The 27,696-nt window shown below is 40.1% G+C and overlaps 1 protein-coding gene across 3 annotated transcripts in view; it reads right to left on the minus strand.

The window, feature by feature from the left end:
* The window catches only part of fbln2 (fibulin 2), a 222,830-nt gene extending 195,808 nt beyond the window's left edge, over window positions 1-27,022 (minus strand). Inside the window, exon 1 of one of the 3 annotated variants that reach the window (XM_062969966.1) lies at window positions 26,923-27,022. The gene's annotated coding sequence lies outside the window, so the exon portion shown is untranslated. The remainder of the gene's footprint in view (window positions 1-26,922) is intronic. The other 2 variants (XM_062969964.1, XM_008115563.3) reach the window with 2 other exon arrangements.
* Window positions 27,023-27,696: the final 674 nt, after the last annotated feature.

Genomic DNA, 27,696 nt, shown 5'->3' on the forward strand with positions numbered 1-27,696 from the left:
GTAGAGCAGTGTTTCTCAAACTGTGCTCTTCCAGGCATTTTGTTCATCAGCTCCCAGAAATCCTAACCATCTTACCAGTTAGGAATTGTGGGAGCTGAAGTCCAAAACATCTGGAGGAGCACAGACTGAGAAACTCTGTAGTACAGTAATAAATCTACCCAACATTTTAGTCTGAACTTCAAATATTTTAGTCTCAACTATTTGAGGTTTTGGTTCAGTACCTTGAATACCTCTTTAGACTAAATCCTAAGTGGATTGCTTATACGTGAATGGAAACCACATAAGATCACTGCAAGCTATTCAGCAAATACTGGGGACTCCAAATCACTCATGATTAAGGCCCCTTTTATTGGTTTTTTTGGATATCAAATAAGCTTTGACCAAGGCTAGGTCTATGAATGAAAATTTGAGATCACTTTTCTGTCCTCCATGGTGAGAGACCAAATTTATAATTGTGTCCTGGTACCATATGCTGGGACAGTGGAACGAGGAGGTGTGGTTTCGCTAGGTTATTTAAGACAGACGTGCCTCTCTCATCTTTTCTTTGGAAATAGTTGGTTGGCATCAGCAACAGCATTGGCTACTGCTTCTAGTGAATTAGAACCAACAAAAGGTAAATCTGCATCTTTACTCAGGTCTTTTCCCTTGCTAACCCCTTTATTGGTGTTGGTTTGGGGAGAGGGAGGGAGAGATGAGTCAATGAGCACCTTCTAGTATACATTTGGCGAAGGATGGGAATTTGGAACTGTACCCGAGTATCAAGTGATAAGGGACTGGGAAAAATTACAGTCCTTGGGTCTTTGCCCTCTTCACAGGCCACACAACACTGTCTGGTCAAACCTCCAGTTTCTGTTGCTAGCTGGAGGCAACCCTATACTTCAGGTATTCTTCTCAGGGGCTACAGTGTTTTTGCCCAGGGGAAGCTGGGAGGAATAGTCTGAGATCTACTATTTCAACCACTCCCTCATCAGTTTTCACCTCCCTTTTTAATTTTGCGTATCACCAAAAACATATAGATAAGTAACAATTGTACTTATTTTGTCCCATATCTTGTGTCTAGTCTTGATATTCCTTAGTCAGTCAGCAAACCCTCATAAGCCCTGAGAATCTAAAACTTACTCCGACCTGGCAAACTCAGGACACTCATGCCTTTCTTGATTGAACCAATCCACCTGTAATGCAGTTAGGTCAGCAGAACAAATTCCTTGGTTTGCTGTATAAAATGGCATATATTACTCAGCTTTTTGCTAGCACTTTTTATTGTGCATCCACTTATTTTTAACACACGATACTGTAGCCATGGTCATAATTATCACTCCCATCTACTGGGAAATGAGGTCCTTTCAGCTAAGAATGAATGCTATTTCTGTCATGTTTGCACATGTTGGGCCAGGAAAGGTTATTGGGCCCCTTCTATACCATATAATTCAAGATATCAAAGCAGATAATCCACATTATCTGCTTTGAACTGGATTATATGAATCTAAACTGCCATATAATCCAGTTTAAAGCAGATAATTTGGATATTAAATGGCAGTGTAGAAGGGGCCTTAATTAAGTCTACTTCATTAGTTAGCTGATGTAGAATATCATGTAGCTCAGTGATTTCCAAACTTCAGTTGTCCAGATGTTTTTGACTATAATTCCCAGAAGCCTCTGCTGCCTTGTCCAATGATCTGGGATTCTGGGAACTGGTCCAAAACATCTTTTAGACCAGGATTTGGAAACACTTATGTATACCATGCAACCCTACAGAAAGAAAGATTCTGCAGCACCTTCTATTCCTCCCTGTCAAATTTGGCTACAGATGCATTGTTAAGACGATATTTCTTTTGGCTTTTGTTCTGGATAACTTATTCTGAAGAAGAATTTCGTGAGGTTCAGCTCCATGAACTTGCTTTCATGTCATGAGGTATGTCAGTTTCACAATTCTGAGTTTGATTTTATTGTCTTATTGGATGAAATCAAGTATAAAAGTTAAGTAAAATGGAAGCTGTTGAAAACTTCCATGGCCTTGCCAAACACCCTTAAAGAGAAAAAAAAACACCTGGAGAGAAAAGTTACATGACAAACAGCTGTAAGAAAAGATTAAAGAGAATCAAGAGCAGGAAATCTCAGAAAAAGAAGAACCAGATATAAAGCTAAATGAAACAGGAAACCTGAAACAACTGGTTAAAATTAATGTGCAAGCCAGAATCTTTAGAAGTAAGTTTTTTTTTAAAAAAATACTTGGTCATAGATTGCAGTCTTTGGGAAAACACTGTATTTCCCCATGTATAGCAGTTGGAATATTGGACTCAGTGGTGGACTCACTGGCCATGGTGTCAGCTTACTCATTGGCAAGTGGGCCACCATAAAAAATATTTTATTTACTTTTAGTATCTTATGGCTAGTAATACATACAATATATCTACACTGCAATTACTTTTTAAATTCATGTATTTTGCAATAATTTTAATTGTACCTTTTTCTACTTATGTATTTTTAATAAAATAATTTATTTCTTATAAAAAGTAAATGATAGCCTTATAGTGGTGGTTGTGCTCCTTTGTTTCCTGGCAACCAATATTTTTAGACCCAGTCCAGCACTGATTGGATTAGCACTGTGAAGATCTAAGTTCAAATCCTCTCTCAACTCCAGTGTACTTGGCAACCTTACCCAGCTCTCAGTGTAGCCTACATAATAATAATAATAATAATAATAATAATAATAATAATAATAATAATAATAATAATAATGAACACGCAAAGATACTGTGGGACTTCCGAATCCAGACTGACAAAGTTCTGGAACACAACACACCAGACATCACAGTTGTGGAAAAGAACAAGGTTTGGATAATTGATGTTGCCATCCCAGGTGACAGTCGCATTGACGAAAAACAACAGGAAAAACTCAGCCGCTATCAGGACCTCAAGATTGAACTTCAAAGACTCTGGCAGAAACCAGTGCAGGTGGTCCCGGTGGTGATGGGCACATTGGGTGCCGTGCCAAAAGATCTCAGCCGGCATTTGGAAACAATAAACATTGACAAAATTACGATCTGCCAGCTGCAAAAGGCCACCCTACTGGGATCTGCGCGCATCATCCGAAAATACATCACACAGTCCTAGACACTTGGGAAGTGTTCGACTTGTGATTTTGTGATATGAAATCCAGCATATCTATGTTGTTTGCTGTGTTATAATAATAATAATAATACTTTATTGATAACTCGCCCTCTCTCCCTAAAGGGATTCACAAAACTGCACACTGTATTGAGCTCCTGGAAATAAAAGTGGGATATAATTAATTAATTAATGATCATCTCCCAACAAAAAAGTAGGTGTAGGAATCTGAGGGAAATATTCTTCGTTCCTTACACTGAGAATGATTATCATGCCGTATACTTTACATGTATATTTTCCACAATCTTACAATCCTATCCACATCTGCATCTATTAAAATATCTCCACTGACTGAAGGTAGTCCATTACATGATGCCTGGAAACCACTTAGTGATCCATTATACTAAGAGTCTCTGTATTGGGATAAAGATGGGATAAAAATAGTGAATAAAATATATAAGCTGATGCAGTATGGTATACAATTTGTTGTTGTTGTTACATGTCTTCAAGTTGAATCCAACATATAATGACCCTCTCATGAATCTATCTTGACAAGAACACTGCATTAACCATTGCCTTTCTCCAAGGCTGATTCTAATTCACCTAACAGGCTTCCTTGTCTGGATGGGGATTTGAAGCTGGATATCCCAAGGTCCAACAGTCAGGTTAATGATCACATTTGATCATAAAAAACATACCCTCTATGATTTCACAGATGGAAACCAGAATTATGTAATCAAGAGACTCAGAGTATGAACAAGATAGAAAATGTTATTAGTGAAACACAGGCCAGGAAAGGTTGAAAAATTGCTTTTGCCTGAGTGTACTGCAAGGACAAGATTCTACCTTCTCCTCTCTTCCTCCTGAGTTAATTGAGTGCAAGTTTATTTTGGGCTTTGAGAAGAAAAAGGGACAAACTGAGAGGTGACATTTTAAAAGCAGATTGAGTAGTGGAACAATGAGAATTAATTAGGATTGTCACAGTTAAGGTATCATGGGACAAAATACCTTCTGTTCTTGTTATTATATTGTAAGTTAAAGAACGTATATAAAGTTCAAGATGACAACAGTGAATTCATATCCAGTCATTATGTCCCAAACTTCATTACGGGCAGTTCTGTTTATTAACAAGGTGGGTTTTGGGAGAAGAGCAATGGTGAATCGATAAAATGGTGAAGAGTAGAGACATCACACTGGCAATGAAGGTCTGCATAGTTAAAGCAATGGTATTCCCCGTAGTAACCTATGGATGCAAGAGCTGGACAGTAAGGAAGGCTGAGCAAAGGAAGAGAGACACTTTTGAACTATGGTGTTGGAGGAAAATTCTGAGGGTGTCTTGGACCGCAAGAGGATCAAACCAGTCCATAGTCCAGGAAATAAAGCCCAACTGCTCACTGCAGGGAAGATGAAGTATTTTGGCAACATAATGAGAAGACAGGAAAGCTTGGAGAAGATAATGATGCTGGGGACAAAGGAAGAAGGGCCAACGAAGGGCAAGATGGATGGATGATATCTTTGAAGTGACTAGCTTGACCTTGAAGGAGCTGGGGGTGGTGACAGCCAACATGGAGCTCTGGCATGGGCTGGTCCATGAGGTCTCGAAGAGTCGGAAGTGACTGAACAAATAAACAGCAACAGGTTTACAAGACAGGTGTAGTCTTGTTTTTAAGTTGAATTTGTATGTAAGTCAGAACATTTTTAAAGTGTAACTCCAGTCATTTTTTAAAAGTTTTGGATAGCATAGGAAAGGGTTAACACCCCTGTAACATTTGTTTTGCTGTCTGTGCCCCTGCCCAGAAGATTTCACCTCACTTTCTTTCCCTCTGACAATTGGAGTTTGAAAATGTTGGGTCATTGTGGAAACAAGGATTGGTGATAAAGCTTCAGTAGAGACACCTTTTCTCTATAATGACTCTGCCAGGACTAGATTTCAACTGATGAAAAAAGCTGACTAGTTTATGCATGAGGCCATGAAACCCATGTAACTACAGTGCTATCTCTCCACACTGCAGTATTTATCAAACTACCATCAGTCATTGTCATTTGGTTTTGTTAAGGAAATTGTTGATTATTAATAGATCATTCCAACAAGACTCTCTTTAAAAAATAGCACTACTCCCAGGTTTGGCTTGTATCCCAGAAGGCTGTAGTTAATCACTGTATATCACTATAAACACACACAGAGAAACAAACAAAACTAATATATATATATATATATATATATATATATATATATATATATATATATATATGAGCATAGTGTTTCAATTTCCATCTTCTTCTGTTGCTAAAAATTACACTGTGCTCACCTTCAACTGAGGAAGCTGGGAGCTGGAATGCTTTCTTCATATTACATTATATTATATTGTTCTGTTTTTTAATTACGTTAACAAATACACACATACACATGCACACACATACACATGACAGACAGATTTGGAGAGGGGTGAAAAGCAAAGTATTTAGGAATTAGTTCAGCTCATGCTGCTGTGTTAATACTGCTTCTAACATCTTGCAAACTAGTAAAATATAGACTAGAGAATATACTACAATTATGTGGATATATAATTGGTTAAACAACCAAACCGAAAGGGTGCTCACTAATGGTTCCTCTTCATCCTGGAAAAAAGTGACTAGTGGGGTAATGCAGGGATCTGTCCTGGATCCAGTACTGTTCAACATCTTTATGAATGACTTATGCCACATCTACACTGCCATATAAAATCCAGTTTATCTGCTTTGAACTGGATGATATGGCAGTGTGAAAGGGGCCATAGCCTTAGATGAAGGTTTAGAGGGCGTGCTTATCAAGTTTGCAGATGACACTAAAATGGGTGGGATAGCTAATACTGCAGAGTACAGGATCAGAATTCAAAATGACTTTAACATATTAGAGAGCTAGGCAAAAACTAACAAAATGAACCTCAACAAGGAGAAATGTAGGATACTACACTTAGGCAGAAAAAATAAAATGCACAAATATAGGATGGGTGATGCCTGGCTTGACAACAGTACATGTGAGTCCCTGTGAGAAGGGCGGGATAGAAATGCTGTAATAAATAAATAAATGTGAAAAAGATCTTAGAGTCTTAGTAAACAAGTTAAAAATGAGTCAACAATGTGATGCAGCAGCTAAAAAAGGCAATGGGATTTTGGGCTGCATCAAAGGGAGTATAGTATCTAGATAAAAAGAAATCATGGTGCCCCTCTAGTCTGCCTTGGTCAGACCTCACCTGAAATACTGTGTCCAATTCTGGGCACCACAATTTAAATGAGATATTGAGAAGCTGGAAGGTGTTCAGAGGAGGGCAAGTAAAATGATCAAAGGACTGGAGACCGTGTCCTATGAGGAGCAGCTTAAAGAGCTGGGTATGCTTAGCTTACGGAAGAAAAGGGTGGAAGAAGACATGAACACCATGTTTCCATATTTAAAAGGATGGCATAAGGAAGAGGGAGCAGGCTTGTTTTCCGCGGCCCTGGAGACTTAGGATCTCATCACATTGGGCTCCACCCCTGTCGTAGGACACTTCCAGGATGGAGCCCATCACATGACACAGGGCTACTTCTGGGAGGGCTCCATCATGGCTCTTGTCCTGGAAACATCCTAGGACAGAGTCCTGAGAACACAGGAGGCTTCCCATGTTCTCATTGCATAGAAGCCGGGCGGCAATGCTCTTCCCCATTTGATGAGGAAAATAGAGCTGTGGGGCAATGGTTTCCCCCACTACCCCACAGATTTGCCACACTGCCCAGCAAATCCCCTACTGTCATCCAAGTTAGGGACTTCCATGTGATGAGGTCCTAGGAGTCGGAACAATGGGTTCAAATTACATGAAAGGAAATTCCATCTGAACATTGGGAAGAACTTCCTCACTGTGAGAAGTGTTCAACAGTTAAACTCTCTGCTTAAGAGTGTGAAGGAAGCTCCTTCCTAGGAGGCTTTTAAACAGGGGCTAGATGGCAATCTCTTGGGGGTGATTTGATTGTGCTTTTCCTGCATGATAGGGGATTGGACTAGATGGCCTATATGGTCTATTCCAATTCTGTGATTCTATTATTCTAACTGTGTAGCTAAATTCTTCATTGAATTCACATGTACAACACTTTGTCACATAGAAACCTTCTTGGGCATCCACATTAATCGCATGAAGGTTGTGAAGAGCAGCACTCATCTGGGTGAGTTCTGCTCTTTGTTTTCTTAACATTCCGCTTCCTTGTTTTAATTGTTATTTCTTTTAATTGACTGAGTTATTCTTAGGTACCTTGGGTTGCCTCGTCTAAATCCAAATAAAGAAGTGGGTAACATAGATCCTGAGTCCTTGTGTGTGAATTTCTGCTGACAAGATACTGCTGTTCTCATACCGTGTTTCCCCAAAAATAAGATAGTGTCTTATATTAATTTTTGCTCCCAAAGATGCACTAGGTCTTATTTTCAGGGGATGTCTTATTTTTCCATGAAGAAGAATTCACATTTATTGTTGAACAAAAAATGAACATTTATTATATACTGTACAGTAGTTGTCATCATAAACCAGCATAACCAGACAAACTGTGAATCCTGTCAAGAGTTTCTTGTTACTACCAATATTTCCATACACAACACTCTATGGTACATGCATTTACCGACCTGCATGCTCTGGTGTTCTGTTTGGCGGGCATGTTTCCAAACAAAAACTTTTCTAGGTCTTACTTTTGGGTGAGGCTTTATATTTAGCAATTCAGCAAAACCTCATGAAGGTCTTATTTTCTGGAGATGTCTTATTTTAGGGGAAACAGAGTAAAAGGAGAAGGGAATTTTCACCAGTTCTACGTTTCCCTTTCACACCCATTACCTCACAGTTTTCTGCTCTGGGAAATTCTGGAATCCTCCAGGAAATATCACAGGGTATCATTTCGGAAAAGAGGAACTGTGAGAAATCACACACAGCAATAAGACAAGACTCCTACTGGTTCAAATGCTTTTCTACAATAGAATTAGCCTGGGAAGGTAGCTCCAGACACAAGACTTAGTGTCCACATACCAACATCACAAATATCAGCAAATTTACTTGCCATATTTGGCTTTTGTAAACATAACACCCACAGTGAGTTTGTCCCCTACTCCATTAACATTTAATTAGATAAATATTTTGTAAAAGAGTGATGTTCTTTTATTATCCTTGAGCATTAAAAACACTCTGAAATCTGTAGACGACAGACATCCTGACTAAATTAAAATAAACATTCTAGCCTATTAATTGAGTTCATAAATCCATTAATGGAGTGTTTCTGAAATTACGCCTTTAAACATTCTTAGTTCCAAATTGTTCCAATTAACCTCACGCTCCCAGGCCCCAGGCTACAAAAGTATGTTAGCCAATTAGTAAATCAGAGACTTCCAACTCAAACAGAATTGGTATACTCTGTTCAGAGGTAATAAAGGGTCCAATTGACTTTTCCCATTGAGATAGGCAACAAAGAGCCCATTGATTATTGAAGAGCTGCATTGTGCCCCTTGATCCAAAGACCAACTATGTTAAACATTAAGTCAATAGTTGATCACCTAAAAGATGGATGGTTTAATCTAGGTAAATACTAGTTCTTTTCAATCATCCTGTCCCTCAGATAGTTAAAATTGTGTGAGCCATAGAAAGAATGCACTTGATCAGCCTGTTGGTAACTTCATAATTGTGTAGGCCTTCATCTGAAATGGGGAGTCTGTGGTAGGTGTGTAGGCTCCCTACAACATGCACAACTTTACACACAGACATACACATATATGCACACACATACAGACAAACATATATACATACATACACCTCTTCTTACAGCAGAAAATTCCCCTTTTCCCTATAAAAACACATTTAAGGTGTTAGGCCAGGCCAAAAGGACCATAAGTCCAAGACTATGGAGCCAGCAGACATGGCCATAATCAGTCCCATCACATGACATAATATTCCTGCCTTTGGTAATGCAACATCTAGAGCATCTATGAGAATAAAATGGTGGACATTAGGAATACTATGAAAATTAGTCCTGCTATTCTGCTACCAGAGCGGAGCTATGCTGCTCCTTGATTTAAACACAAACCAACCTTTTACAGATTAGGGACAGATTCTGTGGGGCCCCTGTTCACCTCACTTTCTGTAATTGGATTTTGAAAAGTTTGGTTTGTGGTAGAAAAGAGGACTGGTGACAGAGCTTCAGTGGAGACACCCTTCCCCCATGATAACTCTTACAGGACTAAATGTTCCTTCTTAGGGGCAGAATTCTCTCACTTCCTGTTGTCTCACCCCTGTTTGTAACTATGGGTCATTTGTAAATTGGATGTTTGTAACTCAGGAACTGCTTATAATATGTATCTATCTATCTATCTATCTATCTATCTATCTATCTATAGATTGCTCCTGAACAATTAATCAACCTTTCTGAAGGAGCCATACCTCAACAACCTCCCCCCCCCCACACACACACACACACACACATTTCTTCTTGCTAATGAAAGTTATATTACAGCTGGGAGATATTGCTTGCTGTTGGCTACTGAGATGGAAATTTAATTTTATCATTTTGTGCCCCCCTTCTTGTCACAAGCCTCAAACTGATTACAAGCAGGGAGTTAACAAACAGTCCAAGTTCAAATAATTTAGCTGAGAGGCAACAACAGCAGGGTAACACAACAGAGAAGCCGATAGTCCATTCTAACATCCAAAGCCAAATTCAAGAGAGTCTAGAGTCCAAGGTCAATCCAAAACCATAAGTCCAAGGTCAGTCCAAGGGTACATTCAGAGATCACAATTCTACACAATTCTACAATCAGTAACAATCAGATACTGACGCTGCACATTTCTTTGATAATCTAGAGGACCTGTGAAGTTGAGCCTTCTCTCTTCACAGGTCCATAAAAGCTGGGACACTTAACCTTTCCTCTGCCTGCTCAAAGGAGCTTGCTTGAACTTGATTTGCAGGCTAAGAAGTGGAAGTATAGGCTCTTCTTCTATGACATGATAGTCATGTATAAATATGTGAACAGATGTCATAAGGAAGAGGGAGCAGTCTTATTTTCTGCTGCCCTGGAGACTAGGACACAGAGCAATGGTTTCAAATCACAGCAAAGGAGATTCCACCTGTACATTAGGAAGAACTTCATGACTGTAAGAGCTGTTCAGCAGTGGAACTCTCTGCGTCGGAATGTGGTGCAAGCTTTGGAGACTGGATGGTCATCTGTCAGGGGTACTTTGATTGTTATTTTCTTGCAATGGCAAAGCGTTGGACTAGATGGCCCATGTGGTCTCTTCCAACTCTATTATTATTCTATGATTCTAAGCTCGACTGAGGGTTGCTGGGCACTGCTGGGCTCCACTCTAATGCTGGCTCTTCAACCAGCATCTCCTCACACTCGCTATTCGAGCTATCCACAGCAATTATTTACAACTTTCCTTTTAAAATAAAGGATGTTCTCTCCCCCCCTGCCACCTTAATCAATATAAAAATAGCAATTTGCACTGATTTCCTTGTGAAGATTTCATGAAAATGCTACACATAAAATATCACTTGTTCTTTTGGATCCACAAAGTAAACATTTCAGTGCATCCATCTGGAAACTATATTTACTTTGGAAATAGAGACTTCTATGGAGAGCTCGGGCAATAACATTTGGAGCAATACATGATTGCTGCTAGAACTTACCTCTCAACCACAAGGGGTTTTTGTTTGTTTTCTAATATAATTAGAAATGAATGTTAAGGTGTCCATTTGTCACTTTTTATTTGTTCCAGAATGTATATTATCAGTAGTGAATGGGAATGTATGAGTTTGTTGTTTAGTATCACTTCTTTATCATTACCCCCTTCAAACTAAAAATATAACACTATTATTCTTATAATGTTGTGAATTTTGATTTTAATGTTTATACTTTTTTTTTAAAAAAAAACTCTGTTTTTAATGTTGTAAAGTTTTAAAGTATTGTACTCTTGGTCTGTGACCGTAACAATAAATGGCAAAAACCTGTGAAAGCAATGCAGACTATATGTATGTAATGATACAATCAGTCCTTCATACCCATGGAGTCATCCAGCCATGAATACAGCGATCCACAGCTCATTTTTTGCCATTTTGTATAAGATACAGCATTTTACTATATAATTGTATATAATAGGACTTTTGGTATCCATGCGGGATCCTGGAAGCAAACCCTATACCAAGAATACCAAACGCCCATTGTATAGAGTCTCAGTTTGGCCATGTCTTTACCTGTTAGCAAGGGAAGGATTCACACAGATGGGACACTTTCACACTATATAGTTAAAGGATTATAATTTCACTAACTGCCATAGGTAAGAGGTAAAGGTAATGACTGACTCTGCGGGTTGGTGCTCAGCTCCATTTCTAAGCCGAAGAGCCGGCGTTGTCCATAGACACCTCCAAGGTCATGTGGCTGGCATGACTGCATGGAGCGCCGTTACCTTCCCACCAGAGAGGTACCTATTGATCTACTCACATTTGCATGTTTTCGAACTGCTAGGTTGGCAGGAGCTGGGGCTAACAGCAGGCGCTCATTCCGCTCCCGGGATTTGAACCTGGGACCTTTTGGTCCACAAGTTCAGCAGCTCAGCGCTTTAACACACTGTGCCACCAGAGGCCCCAACTGCCATAGTTCCACTCTATTATTTTGTTGGGAATTATAGTTTAGAGAATTATAGTTTAGTTTTTGTTTCAGAACACTAAATACTCCTTACTGAAATTGCAAATCCTAGGAATCCATATGGCTGGAGTTACACTTAAAAATATATCTGTCCCAACTTGTTATACATACAAATTCAACTTAAGAACAAGCCGACATAACCTATCTTGTTCATAACTTGGCGACTGCCTGTATTCCAGAGGAATATAAAATCATGTCATTTAATGAAAGGAAGCCGGTTAACATGTTCTTTGTGTATACATATCAAATGTTCTAGGTTCTGATAGTCAGCTTTATAAAATAGGCAAGCACATCCTATAGCTGTTTAAAAAGATAGAAATTTAAATGTTTATAGATCTCTCTGCAGCATCACCTGAGAAGCACTTGTTCAACTTATGCAATGGCGTATGTTCATAGAAGTGCCTCCCTCCAAAAAAATAAAACAGAGGACATAACAACAACAACTGGTGCCTTCCGTGTGAGTGAGTGATAGATTTGTTCTGAGTTTTAATGTGAATTTTAAAGGTACTTTCCAAAGTGCTGAATCCTATTCTCAACAATCTTGACTAGCTCCTTTAAAATTCTCACTTCAATCCAGAAAAGATTCAACCCCCTCCCACCCAACACATAAACCCCAGGCACTAAGGATGGGTTCCCAGAGTGATAGAACCCACAAAGAGATCCCGATCTGAAGTATATATATTTCCAATATTTTATTTCCAGTAACAACAGCAAGGGCACCAAAACAAATCTTAACGCAGTGGAAAGAAACCATGGCTTTTGCACTAAATATCTCAAACAGGTCCTGTGACTGGCAAGCAGGGTAGATGGCAATCAATGCCTCATGGAGCTTGGTATATCAAAGAAGCTTCACCACATGGATATGCATGGCAGAGAAAGCTGAAATAACTTTGGGATTAGATAAATATGTGTGGCTATCTTGCTCTAAAACCTCAGCACATCAAACTGCTGTGATTATCACAAACACCATGCCTGTTCTGTAGTTTATTGTACTTATATTAAACCAAAAACATATAAAGTAAAGAACAGATAAAGAACTTTAAGGGGAAAAAAGCCTTTTTTGCTATCAGATATAAAATCATTTCCACATGCCTCAAAAATCCCTATAGATTTCAAAGGAATTTACACAAGTAATTCGGAATGGAGGTATTACATTTAAGAGTGTTGCAAAGGAACATTTATTATAACAATACAGGAGATATACTACATCTTCTTCAAACTGAAGATTTTCTTTTACACCCAGAGAAGGTTGAGAATATTTACCTTTACTATTACAGTGTTTACATTATCACAATAAAACATTACAGTACATGTTTAGAGGAATTATTAAATACACACATTTTGTATAATTATTTCTTGCTGTAAAGGATCCTGTTATAAGCAAGCCAGTTCATGCTTTTGTGCTTTGCTTAATTTCATTTTAAATGCACAGGATATAAGGAGTTATTCAATTTGCTCTGGGTGTTGCAAACTGAGCCTTTATGATTATACTGTAAAATATCTTTAATACTGCGAAAAAAACTGATAACTACTAAGTATTTTCAAATTTCAGATGGTTTCAGCCAAACTGTGAACCTGATAAGTAGAGCTTATTTTTGCTGAAGCTATCTTTTATCATATAAGCATGGGAGCTATTTTACTCATCTTCTAAATCTTGTGTTTGCTTTTTAAAAATTTTACCATGCTCTTTTGGGGGGTTGTGGTTTAAATCGCTTAAAATTTGACTGTGCATATTTCTAATGGATAGTTTTGGGAGCATCTTGGATTCCACTCTAGGAGAAAGTTGGCATACCAATATAATAAAGAAAATTATTATTATCATCATCTTCATCTTCATCATCTTTATTTATACCTGCCTTTCCCCCCATAGGAATCAAGCCACCTAACAATTCTCTACTAGACAAGTTTAGAAAGTGCAATATAAAAGTTAAAAAACAATTAAATAGTAACAATGTGGTAAAAACAGAATTAAAATACAATAAACTTACAATCTTAATCACTCATCTACATTACTACAGTATTTCACTGTAACACCAATAGATTCATGACAATTATTTAACAATATATGTTTGTGGAGCAATCAAACCATTCAGGGACGCATAATATTAACAACCTGTTTTGAAGAAGGCAACCACATTCATAATTGATTCGGAAATCAGATCCTATGAGGAATAGTTGCGGGAGCTGGTCAGCTTGGAGAAGAGAAAACTGAGAGTTGATATGAAAACCATCTTCAGAGATCTGAAGGCCTGTTACATGGAACACAGAGCATGCTTGTTTGCTGCTGCTTCAGAAACAGGATTCAGGATGTGAATCCATGGATCTGCGTTACAAACAGGAGATTCTAACTAAACATCAGGAACTGAACATTAGGAAGAACTTCCTTAAAGTATGAGCTATTTGACAATGGAAGAATCACAGTAGGCACAGTAGAGTTTGGATGGTCATCTCTCATGAATGCTCAGATTATATGGCCATTATGATGAAATAATTAAAGACCCTCCACATTTGGGGAGTTAATTGGAAGAGAGGTGACTGGAACCTTAGCTTTCACATAAGACAAAGTTTTTCAGAACACTCGAACACATTTAATGTTTCTTACTCCCAGTGTCACTTCCTATCATGCCAAGAACTACCATATGGTTGTGAGAGAAGAAATAAATTACAACCTCTGCTCCTTGCCTAATGTTGGAGTCAGCCCTGCCTATTTCTCACTCAACAGAGTTTAATCAATAGGTGACCCTCTGAGTTTAATCAATATGCGCCACTAATTTAGGATGCCCAAAATTTCAGCATAGCTGCCATCCAACACTGAAGAGCTGTATGTGACACCCTCCAATGCCAACTGGTACATCAGAACTTTTAATTCTTCCTACTTTCATTCATAAAATGGATGTTGGTTTGGAAATTCTTTTTTAAAGCATCAAAACAATTATCTCTAATCACTACTAAATTCTTTTAGTCATATTTCATCACTAGCAGCATGAAAACAAGGCTGTTTATATTTTCTCTGTGCTTTCTTGGACTCAATCCAGGAACAGAGTTCATTAGCAAGCAGGTCAAAAAGGAAACATTCAAACCTTCTAGAACAGCAATTACTGTAAATTGGAACAGCTTCCTTTCTGAGAACACAAAATGCATGCAGTACAGGTAACCAGAAGATAAACACCACTCAAGAAACATGGGCTTCTTTTCTGGGCATGACTGAAAGAGCCTAAATTCAAAACCAAATCCAAAAATAAATCAATTGAATCAATAGTTGAATATCAATTTAAAGTTATGCAAATCTATTTTATCCAGAGGGACTACTGTAGCCAGGATTAGCAACTGAATTTAGGCCCAAGAATGTGAAATTTGAAACTTCTGTACACAAAGTGTGTACTCTGCAGCACCTCCACGTATGCTGATGTTTTTCATACATCCATATCAAATAACATTTTCTATTGTTTCATAGGGATGTATGTTATATTTCTTGATGTGCATCATGTGCAATATTTGGTTTATTAATATATTGGAACTTGAAAAATAAATAAAAGAACCCATATTTGTCATTTCTGAGAAATTGGAATAATCTTTATCTCCATGAACATGTGTTAAGATGAAGCATTGTACAATCCACACTTTGAAAAACTATGATGGTACCATATACCTTGAAACATATTAAGGCTCTAGTGATAATAAGGACATTTTATTTATATTCCACCCTATCTCCCCCCGAGAGGACTCGGTGTGTTCTACTAAGGAATACAGAGAACCCCTAATTAAAACTCTCCTACCTTTTATTAAAGAAAGATAATCAGATCACTGAATTTATCAGTGCTTTAGCATGAGCAGCAGATTTCCTCTTTTCATGTATATAATAGAGTGGCTAAAATCCAGTATGTCCCAGATACTATAATAGTTCTGCATGCTAGACTAAGTCACACATCCCACTCCACAACGTGCTAAACAGCCTCCACTCCATGGCCATTTTTTGCCTTCTGGGAAGTGGGCATGTTTGGGAAAATATCAGGTTATGTCCCTGTAGCCAGATACAAGATGGTTAGAGTAGTGCTGGGATCCATCAGCATCCTCCAGAGGTCTCAGCACCATGGTAGTCATTTGGTGTCGGGAACATAACCAGATGCTTCCTCTTTCCTCCCTGCTCCTCATAAGGCACAGAATGGCCATGTGTGAGCAGGGAGAGATTAAAAAACTATAGTAATTTGGAGAACACTTACGGGGCAGGATGAAATACTAACTATTGCAGTAGTTTTTAAAAGGGCCTACACCAGTGTAAGGGAAACATACATGATTTTTTCCAAGTTCTTCTATGAGTAACTGCATCAGCTGACATTCCAATGTGAATCTTGACACTTATGTGAGACTTGTTGGGGCGGGGAGGGGTTAAAAACTAACATGTCAGCATCAAAGCCATGGGAGATATGACAATTGGAAAGCCCCACTCCAAAGGTAAAACTACATTATGGCCAATACATTATTTAAATATGTAGGTAAACATGGCATTGTAAATCTCGCTAGGCCTCTTATCTTCATAATGCTGAACCATAATCTCTTTGAGCCTTCCTTTCTGTTGTTGAATAATTATGAAGATTGAAAAACACGGTCCTGATTTATCCTTCTAACAACAAAACTTGCCCACTTTGAAAAGTGAAAGAGATAAGGATCTGCAGTGAAACAGAAAACTCTCTTCATATCATAATTGTACATCTTCACTTTCTCGGATAATATATCAGTATTCATCAATCTGTACAAACTATAAACAGATGGATAGATATCGATAATCCAATTCTGGTCCTTTCTTTTGTTGGCTGAAATGCTGAGTACAGCAGCTACATTATCAAACATCGAGAGATGTAGTATTTCCCTCACACACAAGTTGCCGCGCATTTATCTTCAAATTAGTACAAACTGCTGAAAATGGGACAGCATAAAAAATGACCCAAAGACACCATCTTTCTTCTTCAAGTGCGTGCATACACACCTTGTTTCTTTGCTAGGGAACTGTCCAGCAAAAAAAAAAAAAAAAGAATACAGACAACACAAACCCCAGAAGCCACTGTTATTGGGATATCTCTTGGTTTGTAGAGCATCCTTTTTGTTCCATTATATTTTGCTCCCACAAAACACCATGGGTTATTCTCATACTTCACATAATTCACTCATTCCCTTTCTAAAGTGTCTCTTCATCAAGGATACTTGAGATTGTAGACCTATGAGTTTGAAATATCCAGAGGACTATGTTACTAGGAAGCCAATATAAACATCACACACAATGGATATGAACAAATATTTCTTCTTCACTATCACATACTGAATAAACATTTCCATAGACCTGTGTACCATGGAATTTGTGCAGAGAAGGTAAAGGTAAAGTGTTTCCCCTGACATTAAATCTAGTCGTGTCCAACTCTGGGGGTTGGTGTTCATCTCCATTTCTAATTGGAAGAGCCGGTACTGTCCGTAGACACCTCCAAGGTCATGTGGCCAACATGACTGCATGGAGCTGTTCCCTTCCCACCTATTGATCTACTCACATTTTCATGTTTTCAAACTGCTAGGTTGACAGAAGCTGGGGCTAACAGTGGGAACTCATCCTGCTCCCCTGATTCAATCCTCTGACCTTTCAGTCAGCAAGTTCACCAGCTCAGCAGTTTAAGCCACTGTGTCACCGGTGGATCCTTGTCCAGAGAAGAGCAATAAAAATGACCAAAGATTTGAAAATCAAGAGTTATGAGAAACAACTTGGCACTAGACATTGATGTATTTAGCTTGGAAAAGAGGAGACTGAGAGTGACATTAGTAAGTATCTTTCAATATCTGGAGGAATGTTATACAGAAAGTGAAGCAAGTTTGTTTTCTACTGCTGCAAAGACTCAAACACAAGCAACTGGATTCACCAATATGTTAAAAAGGATTTTTGTTGTTGTTGTTGTTGTTGTTATGGACTGCTGAATGGACTGCCTCAGAGGGTGGAGAACTCTCAATTTTTAAACTGATGGTCTTTACACATAGATTTGATGGACAACTTCTAGGAATGCATGATGAGGGTGCACTAGACACAGTGCTTGTGGTCCCTCTCAACTCCATAATTCTGTGACACCAAGCCCCCTTTCCTAGATAACCGCAACACAATTCTAGGTCCCACCAATATATATGTGAACTTAGTGATATGTGTGGTGGTATTCTCAATGTACATACACTAAAGACATTTTACCATTTTGTTTCTCATTCATTTTAAAAGGCTTTTGAAGAAAATTAGACATTAGGGAACAAGATTTTTTCCTACTGACATGCTAATTTTCTCTCTATATTGTATTTATACAAATATGGAAGAGCAATCTTCCACATAAGCTGTCATTCATGTGTAGTGTATATCACTATAGGCTAATCAACTCATGAAGAGCTAGAATCTAGTAACAGCAAGTATATTCATGTCACACATTTAAAGCAAGAATTCAGGATGTCAAGTAGAGAAACTCTCCAAAAATAAGGGAGATTGCCCTTAGGCAAGCAGAACACTGGAACTATTCCTATGTGAGTTCCTTCTGCTTACCCTTAGCAGACAGATAAAACAGTCCTATAGGCACTTTCTATGCCTTTTCTTCCATAGAAATCAATCAATTAATTAAAATGGTTCAGCTCCTGCAGGACCTAAACAATTTTGCAATCATTTTGCTATAGAAATATTTTCACCTCCCCATGATTCAGATCTATTTCTATATAACAAGGACAATAGTAAAGCATTGTCATCCTCATAATTTCCATCTTCTATTTGCCTGTTTATGGGCAGGAAGAGGAATCTGTATTGCAAGTTCTTCCTAAATGCTTTTGTCAGTGTAGTGCAGTATGTTGGTTCATTTGTTGTTTTCAGCTTGAAAATCTACACTGTAATCTTACAAAACACAGCCTTCTTTCACCACTTTTGACTTGTGGGATCTTGTTCCCTTTTTAAAACAATGGTGATAAACAACACAATGCATTTAGTGCAATCAATATGCCTTTGCTTGAGGAATTCACAGTATAAACTCTGACACAGGAAAAACAAAAAATGGGGAAAGGGAACTGAGGCAAGGGTAAACAAGCAGTCGCATCTTGTATCTGCATGAGTTACGCTAAAGCATAGAAGCTTGGGATTTGTGCCAAGTGTTCACAGAAATTGTGACTTTTAAGAAGTGAACTGAAGGTTATAAGAGATCCTGGAGCTGTTCTGGAAGTCAGTTCAGAGATAAGTAACTGAAAAGGAGGAAGGACGGGGTAAAGCAGGGGAAGACAGGGAAGTAAATACCATAGGCCAAGATATATAGGGATTTAGGCAGAAAGATATAGATAAATAAGGACATAGACAGTTTAAAAGGGAAAGACAAGTAGGCCTGGGTCCTAGAGCAGACAAGCATTCACTGTTGGATTTTCATGATGAATATCATTTGACAAAAATAACAGGGGATGCTTATTTTAGTAGCATATTATAGAGGAGATTCAGGCACATGAGATTGTAGAAAAATGTAAAGGACTGCCATAGTTTCACTGGAAAAGTAAGAGCATGTTTGCCAAAGAGAGAGAAAGGAAGGGCTCTATTTTGCTATGTTGTAAAGCAGAGAGTGCCTCCAGCTGTTACCAATAGTAAGGAATACTGGGAGTTGCAGTCCACAGAGAACCACACAACTCCCACTACATTTAAAGGAAGAATAATATGACTTAGTTGCAGTTTCAATATGGGAAACAAGGAAAAGATATGATAAATATGAGGATAGTAGTAATACTGCCAACTGATAAGGAAAGAATGTGAAAAGGGGAGGGCAGGAAAGGAAAGATAAGAAGTTTAGTATTGAGGTTTTTCATGCCATACTTGAGTTTTAAACTATGATGGAAATATGAGAGAGGTAGAAGTGCTAGCTTAGATTTTTTTTTTCATGTCGCTTCTGATGTGAGAGAATTGGCCATCTGCAAGGACATTGCCCAGGGGATGCCCGGATGTTTTACCATCCTGTGGGAGGCTTCTCTCGTGTCCCTCCATAGGAAACTGGAGTTGACAGATGGGAACTCACCCCGCTCCCTGGATTCGAACTGCCAACCTTTCAGTCAGCAGTCCTGCTGGCACAAGGGTTTAACCCATTGTGCCATTGGGAGCTCCGCTAGATTAGAGGATGGGAACATTTTAGAGGCAAAGAGGCAGAACTTAGTATCACTTGTGTAGAGATGGTAGAAAACCCCATATGATTTGCTGACATCACAAGGGCCAGTTTGTAGAAGACAAAAGGAGATAGACATCAAAGACAGAAACACTGAAATAATAATAAGACAGTTAAGGAGAGAAACATGACAATCTATGATCAGCAAAAAAACGAACAGGCTGGAAAACTCTGCTACTGTTTGGCTATGCTGGATTTATATAGAATCATAGAGTTGGAAGAGACCTCAGGGGCCATCCAGTTCAACCCCATTCTGCCAAGAAGCAGGAAAATCGCATTCAAAGCACCCCCAGCAGATGGCCATCCAGCCTCTGCTGAAAAGACTCCAAAGAAGGAACCTCCACCATACTCTGGGGCAGAGAGAGAGTTCCACTGCTGAACAACTCTCACTGTGAGGAAGCTCTTCCTGATGTTCAGGTGGAATCTCTTTTCCTGTAGTTTGAAGCCATTGTTCCGTGTCCTAGTCTGCAGGGCAGCAGAAAATAAGCTTGCTCCCTCCTCCCTATGACTTGCCCTCAAATATTTGTACATGGCTATCAAGTCTCCTCACAGCCTTCTCTTCTGCAGGCTAAACATGCCCAGCTCTTTAAGCCACTCCTCATAGGGCTTGTTCTCCAGACCCTTAATCATTTTCATCGCCCTCCTCTGGACGCTTTCCAGCTTGTCAACATCTCCCTTGCAGTTGTCACCAGTCTTATTACAATTTGCACTGTGTGGCCTTACCTACAGCACAGATGGGAAGTGTTTCTAAGTTATAAGTCGCTTCTAATGGTTGTGAGAGGCTCACTAAGAGAGATTTTTTGATGGGTTTTTTTCCCCCCTTTAGGCTATGTGCTGATTCTGGGGATGGGTGCTGCACACACATTGTTCACTGGGTCCCAGAAGATCACACCCTGTAATATTGATTTATTTTTTAAAACAATTACTCGTCATGCTTTCCAGCACACTATAGGGCAGTGGTTCTCAACCTGGTGTCCCCACATTTTTGGCTTTCAACTCCCATAAATCCTAACAGTTAGTAAACTGGTTGAGATTTCTGGGAGTTGTAGGCCAAAAACATCTTGGGACCCCAGGTGGAAAACCACTGCTCTAGGATGGCAAATCTGCATGGAGGAATATTGTGTTTCATTCCCTCTTTAAAAGACCTCTTCTGGACCTAAAAGATCCTGGGTGAGGGAGAAGTGGCTAATTCCCCTTCCATGACTTTTACAAGACACAGGAAGGGTCTTGATTTAATAAAATAAAAATTGTGGGGAAGTGGCCTTCAGAGCCACACTTTTCTCAGCTCTCCTCTAAAAATATTTCATTCACTAAAGAAAATGTTTACCTCCTCCATTGCCACTCACCCTGTGATTTGTATCTGCCTGGAGACCAGGAGAAGCACAGCAATCAGGAGAAGCACAGACTTCAGTCAGTGGCCTGAAACCCGGCAGTTTTTGGTACAATGCCAATTTCAACACAGTCTACTCTTCCATTTCTAACCATAGATTTCATAGCCTGAGTTGACTGCATTCCATTTATCCCCTACCCCCATCCGATTCACTGTGCATGTTTCTTTTGTGTTTGCTTTGGTTTACTGGGTTATAAATTTTCTTTTTAGACATGGTGGCCATGTTCAGACAACTCTTCCAAAGCAGTAGGTAAGTTGGTTGGAGAGTTTTAAAAGTAATATTTAAAAGCTCTGCTCTTGGACCATCTTGATTCTAGATATTTGTGTGTGTGTGTGTGCCTCCAAGCTGCCTGTGGATTTATAAGAACCCGATAAATTTTATAGGATTTTTGTAGACAAGTAAAACTAAGAAGTGGTTTTGCTGGACCCTTTCTTTGAAATATAGTTTACAGTACCTGGTCTCCCATCCAAGTATTAATCAAAGCTGGCCCTGCTTAGCTTCCAGGACCCTGTTGCCAGAAATAGAGTTTCTATTTTAATGTTGTGTGTGAGAGAAGGAGAGAGATTACATCACAACTGCCTTTTCAATGACTCCCATTCAGCTGTATGTGTTGGCTGTCAGCTTCTATCCCCGTCCTCTTGGTGAAGTTGTCAGTCATTCTGAATGTCATACTTAAGGAATGAATCATTCCAAATTGATGCTTTCCAACCCCTGCTGGCTTCCTCCAGGTGCATTCCTAAGCCCTAAGTGGTTAGCGTCCATGTCAGACGTGGTTCAGGAAGGAGTTTTGAGAGGTTTCATAAAAGAGAAGTTATAAATAATGTGAAATGTAATAGAAGTCTCTTATTTGTTTCTTACACATTGTTTGGAGTCCAGTTATTAGGGTTATTAGGAATAGCCCAATTGATATATTTATATATTGATGGAACTAGGACTGTGATACATTTTCTACTGAACAACAAAAAACACATTCTTTTTTTTAAAGTCAAAGACTCATGTCTATCCACATATATGATTGTGAAGGGTGAAGTGGTCTGGTCGGCTGCTATAAGAAAGCCAACTCCAGAGATCAGAGGACTTGTCACTTCACTAATTTCTTTTTCTTCTCCGATTTCTCAGACATAGCCACTGGGAGAGGTTCTAGTTAAAGGAGTACTTTTCATGACAAAGAGTGGGAGGTAAGAAGCATTTCTTGTTGTAGGGTATGTGGTCATGTGCCTTCAAATCATTGCCGAATTATGGTGATCCTAAGGCAAACCTCTCATGGGGTTTTCTGAGCTTAAAGAATGTTTACTCACTCTACATCACTCAGTGGGTTCCCATGGCCAAGCAAGAAACTGAACCCTGGTTTTTAGAGTCATAGTCCAACACTCAAAGAGCAACACCATGTGGGTACTGGGAGGCTAGAAGCTCCTCTTTTTTATTATGCATTGATCCAGACAGTGCTACTACTTAGAATGTATGTAACTTTTTCAACAATTCATACCACTTTATGCTCATTTCCATGTAACCTGTTCAGTTACTTGGCAAGGTGGATCTATATAATGGGTCCAATGGTGCTTTGATGGAGGGAATAATGCCTTTTTTTTTACTGTTCTGGGGTGCACAGGGATAGCCAGAAATCCTTTGAATTTTCTGCCCTCCTCCTGACCCCAAACCCATTGGACATGGGAGCTGTCTTTTCACAGATGTGCTGAAGATAGAGTTGCTAAGTTGAAACATTGACAGGAAGAAGGAATGTAGAAGAAGGAAGTTCAGCAAGATCAACAACTAGATGAAATTCCTTCTTCTATATAACCGTTAAAGGGGCTTCTGCTCAGGCCACCCGTCTGAGAACACCCCCCCCCCCCAAGCTGAGCCACATGATTTTGGGCACATTTCCTACTTTCAGTTACAGATTAGCTTTGGATGTATGGCCAGGAGCCATATTAACCTTCTTTCCCTCAGTCAGGGTTGCCAGGGATGGGTTTCCTATCAAGGTGCTGCATAAGGAAGTGCAGGAGATCTCTTTCAAGTATGTCTTCAAGACTCCTTGCAATCTGGTTTACCAAATTTCTGTGATATAACTTCTTAGGGTTGGCACAATTTTGTTAGTTATCATCATCTGCTTGACCACTTTTTCCATTCCTGGGGAGCGTGGAGGGCTTCTTGCAGAGATATATTGAATTTGCACTAGGGCACTTGAAGAGATATCTTTATCTGTTCAGTGGCATAGCTTGTTGAACTAATCCTATCATTTGAAGAGTAAATTTTCTCCTTTCTCTTTTTGTTTAATTCGAGTTATAGTGCTGTAGTGCAATAATACCATCTCAGTAATGCATTCTAATTCTATAACATTTTAAAAGTAACAGAAAGGAGAGAAGAAGGATAACTTTTTATTCCATTGCCTTATGGAAAAAAAGAAATCTACTCAAGGGTAGTAATAAATTAATGCAGTTGAAGCTGGGAATTGTTAGAAAACAGCCCAAAGATACATTGTTTGGATATTTTAAAAAAAACGTACCGGTAAGAATTCAAGCAACAAACAGTACAAAATCTTGACAGAATACTCATATCTAGATGAAGGTTTTCCCCTGACATTAAGTCTAGTTATGTCCGACTTGGGGGTTGGTGTTCATCACCATTTTTAAGCAGAAGTGCCGGCATTGTCCGTAGATGCCTCCAAGGTCATGTGCATGGAGCGCCATTACCTTCCTGCCGGAGGCGGTACCTATTGATCTACTCACATTTGCATGTTTTCAAACAGCTAGGTTGGCAGAAGCTGGGGCCAACAGTGGGAGCTCGCCCCATTATCCAGATTTAAACTGCTGATCTTTTAGCAAATTCAGCAGCTCAGAGGTTTAACCCACTGTGCCACCCGGGAGCCTGATATCTAGAGGAGCCCTAAAAGTACTTCATTTAGGATTTATACCAACATTAAGTCACCAGTGACATCTGGACTCTAGGGCCCCATCTATACTTCCAAATAATGCAGTTTGAACTGTATTATATGGTCAGTGTAGACTCCTATAATGCAGACTGAACTGCATTGAACTAGATTATGAGTCTACAATGCTATATAATCCAGTTCAATGGAATCAACCCGCATTTTGAAACTGCATTATATGGCAGTGTAGTTGGGGTCCAAGTCACTTTTATGTTTGATGTGAGCAATGCTGAACAGAGAGCCAGCATAAGGACTTAGTGGTTCAGGTTCATGTCCACTCAATCATTAAAACTCACTGGTTGTCCTTATGTCTATCTTGCTGTCTAGCTTTTTCTCTCTGCTGAGACTACCTCACAGGATAACCATGGACTGTGAACATTACTTTGAGCTCACTGGAGAAGGATACCAGAGAAACCAACAAAAAAAATGAATTGCACATGATACATGTTATATGAAAAACATGCTACAGATTAATTACACTGGGAAACACACATTTGGTGCCTCAAATGTTAGACCTGTTTCTGGGTATAGTTGACCTGATGATTTCAAAAATGGCACTAGCTGTGTCATCTGCCAGTCACTACCTGCTCACCCATAGCAAACCATGATGACCACATCTAAGAAGCTATAGCTGATGTTGTCTTTTCAATGTGACTTTCTGAATCAGTGCCCTGAATGACCCCAAGAACAGACCTACAAACCAAGAAACCAAGAAAATAATGTTTTGGTTGGGCTGTGTTCTTTTCACGCACTTTAACAAGTTGTTCAAAGGCTAGAAGGCATGATCATCAAGTTTGCAGATGACAACAAATTGGGAGGGATAGCTAATACAGGAGCAGAATCCAAAACAATCTTAACAGATTAGAGAGATGGGCTGAAATTAACAAAATGAACAGACAGGGACAGACGCAAGATACTCCACTTAGGCAGAAAAAATGAAACACAAAGATACAGAATGGGGGATGCCTGGCTCAACAGCAATATGTGTGAAAAAGATCTTGGAGTCCTTGTGGACAACAAATTAAACATGAGCCAACAATGTGATGCGGCAGCAAAACAAGCCAATGAGATTTTAGCCTGCATAAATAGGAGTATAGTGCCTAGATCCAGGGAAGTCATGCTACCCCTCTATTCTGCCTTGGTCAGACCACACCTGGAATCACACTGTGTCCAATGCTGGGCACAGCAATTGAAAGGAAATGTTGGCATGCTTTAATGTGTCCAGAGAATGATTAAGGGTCTGAAGAACAAGCTCTATGAGTAGTGGCTTAACGATCTGGGCATATTTAGCTTGCAGAAGAGAAGGTCGAGAGGAGTCATGGTCACCATGTTTAAATATTTGAGAGAATGTCATAAGTAAGAGGGAGTAGGCTTCTACTGTCATGGAGACTAGCACTTGGAACAATGGCTTCAAATTACAAGAAAAAAGATTCCACCTGAACATGAGGAAAAACTTCCTCACTGTGAGAGCTGTTCAGCAGTGGAGACATAATAGCCATGTATAAATATATGAGGGGAAGTCATAGGCAGGAGGGAGCAAGCTTGTTTTCTGCTGCCCTGGAGACTAAGATGCAAAGCCATGGCTTCAAACTACAGGAAAGAGATTCCACCTGAACATCAGGAAGAACTTCCTCACTGTGACAGCTGTTCAGCAGTGGAACTCTCTCTCTGCCCCAGAGTATGGTGGAGGTTCCTTCTTTGGAGGCTTTTCAGCAGAGGCTGGATGGCCATCTGCTGGGGGTGCTTTGAATGCGATTTTCCTGCTTCTTGGCAGAATGGGATTGGACTGGATGGCTCACTCTATGATTCTGTGTTTGATACTGTTACTCTCTTACTGATTAAAAACCACTACCTGGGAACCACAACTTTGAGACAAGGTTTTACCTAATGCTCATAAACTTCTTGAAACAAATTCTGAAGCATGCCTTGAACAACAAACATCCACTGAAAGGTCTCCACCCAGGCAACAGGAAAGCTACGTTTTAGACGTATTTTAAGATGGGTTTTGTTTTGTTTCTCCTCCCGCCCCTTTTCTGCCTGCAGCTCGCCAATATAACGTCAGGCAGTGTTGTAAAGGGAATAGCTCGTCGGAGCTGCAACCCTCTCTCCTGGCTCGTGTAATCCCATAATCGCCGGGCCAGCGGCGGACTTCTCCCCGTGGTTCACATTTCCGTCACGGAGATCGGCCCACATGCTGTCCAGTCCCCTTAATGGCACTAAAGGTCCCCGAGCCTGGACTCTCCCAAGTTTCAGGTCGTGCTGCGTGGGTTGCTTTTGAAAGGATGAACAAAAGGAAAAACCAATTTCGCATCCCAGAAGAAGCCACAAAGTTTGGCCTCTCTCTCGGAGTTTCGTTCCTTCGCGATGCGCGGAGAAACACGCCAGAAATTGGAACTCCTCCCACCTCTCTTTCCAAAAGCAAAGCTGGTTTCTGATGCTCTCCACCGGGAAGGGAGGGGAAGGGGTCCCAAAGCCCGGCCGAGAAGGGGGAAGAGGGAGCCAGGCATGGCCCAAAATAGGCTCATCCGTTCTACGCAAGAGAACTAGGACTGGGGGTGCACAGGATTGGGCCCATGCCCATCCAAGAGGCTGCCCGGTCTCCCCCACCCAAAGGAGACTTACCCCCAGAGGCGCACCCGCCAAGCTCGGAGGCTGGATGGCGGCGGCAGCGGCGCTGCTACTGCTCTTCCCTCCTCTGTTCCAGCTGCCTTGTAAAAAGGGGGGATTTTGGAAACCAGGGGGAGGAGGAGGAGGGAAGGAGGGAGGGACTTTAAAAAAAGTTACAGGGAAACTGACCAACTGTGCGAATTGTTTATCTAACCTGAAACCCGGAGGCAGTGGCCCATCCATCACCCTTGATTACTCTCGGGTGCCAAAGCCTTGGGGGACCCCTTGATCTCTCTGTGCCTCTCCATTCATTCCCTCCGCGACACACACACAGATTGCCTTCACCTTTCCACCAGAAATGCCAGCATCACCCCTTGCATTTTCCCTGAGGGCTGGGGGGGGGGAGGGTTGGGGGAAGAAAACGCCTCGCTTTGGGAAGAAATAAAACTCGCAATTTGAACCTCGCTTCTTTCTCTAGTTCCCTGGTTCAGTTTGACAGAGATGTAGAACTCCTCCTAGGACACATCATGGAAGGGCAGAACTTGAGAGCTGGTCAATAAAGCCTGTAGCAGGAAGATTGCACACATAGAAGAGTTGGAAGAAAGGAAGGCAGAAATGTAAGGAAAGAAAGTGGACGAGTTGTCGAAGACTCTCATGGCCGGAATCACTGGGTTGCAGTGAGTCTTTCGGGCGATATGGCCGATTAGCTGGACCTTCCACAGATAAACAAACCTGACTTTTTCCAACAAACCTCACAACCTCTGAGGATGCCTGCCATAGATGTGGGCG

Source organism: Anolis carolinensis, chromosome 2 (assembly GCF_035594765.1).
Source record: "Anolis carolinensis isolate JA03-04 chromosome 2, rAnoCar3.1.pri, whole genome shotgun sequence".
Classification (NCBI taxonomy): domain Eukaryota; kingdom Metazoa; phylum Chordata; class Lepidosauria; order Squamata; family Dactyloidae; genus Anolis; species Anolis carolinensis.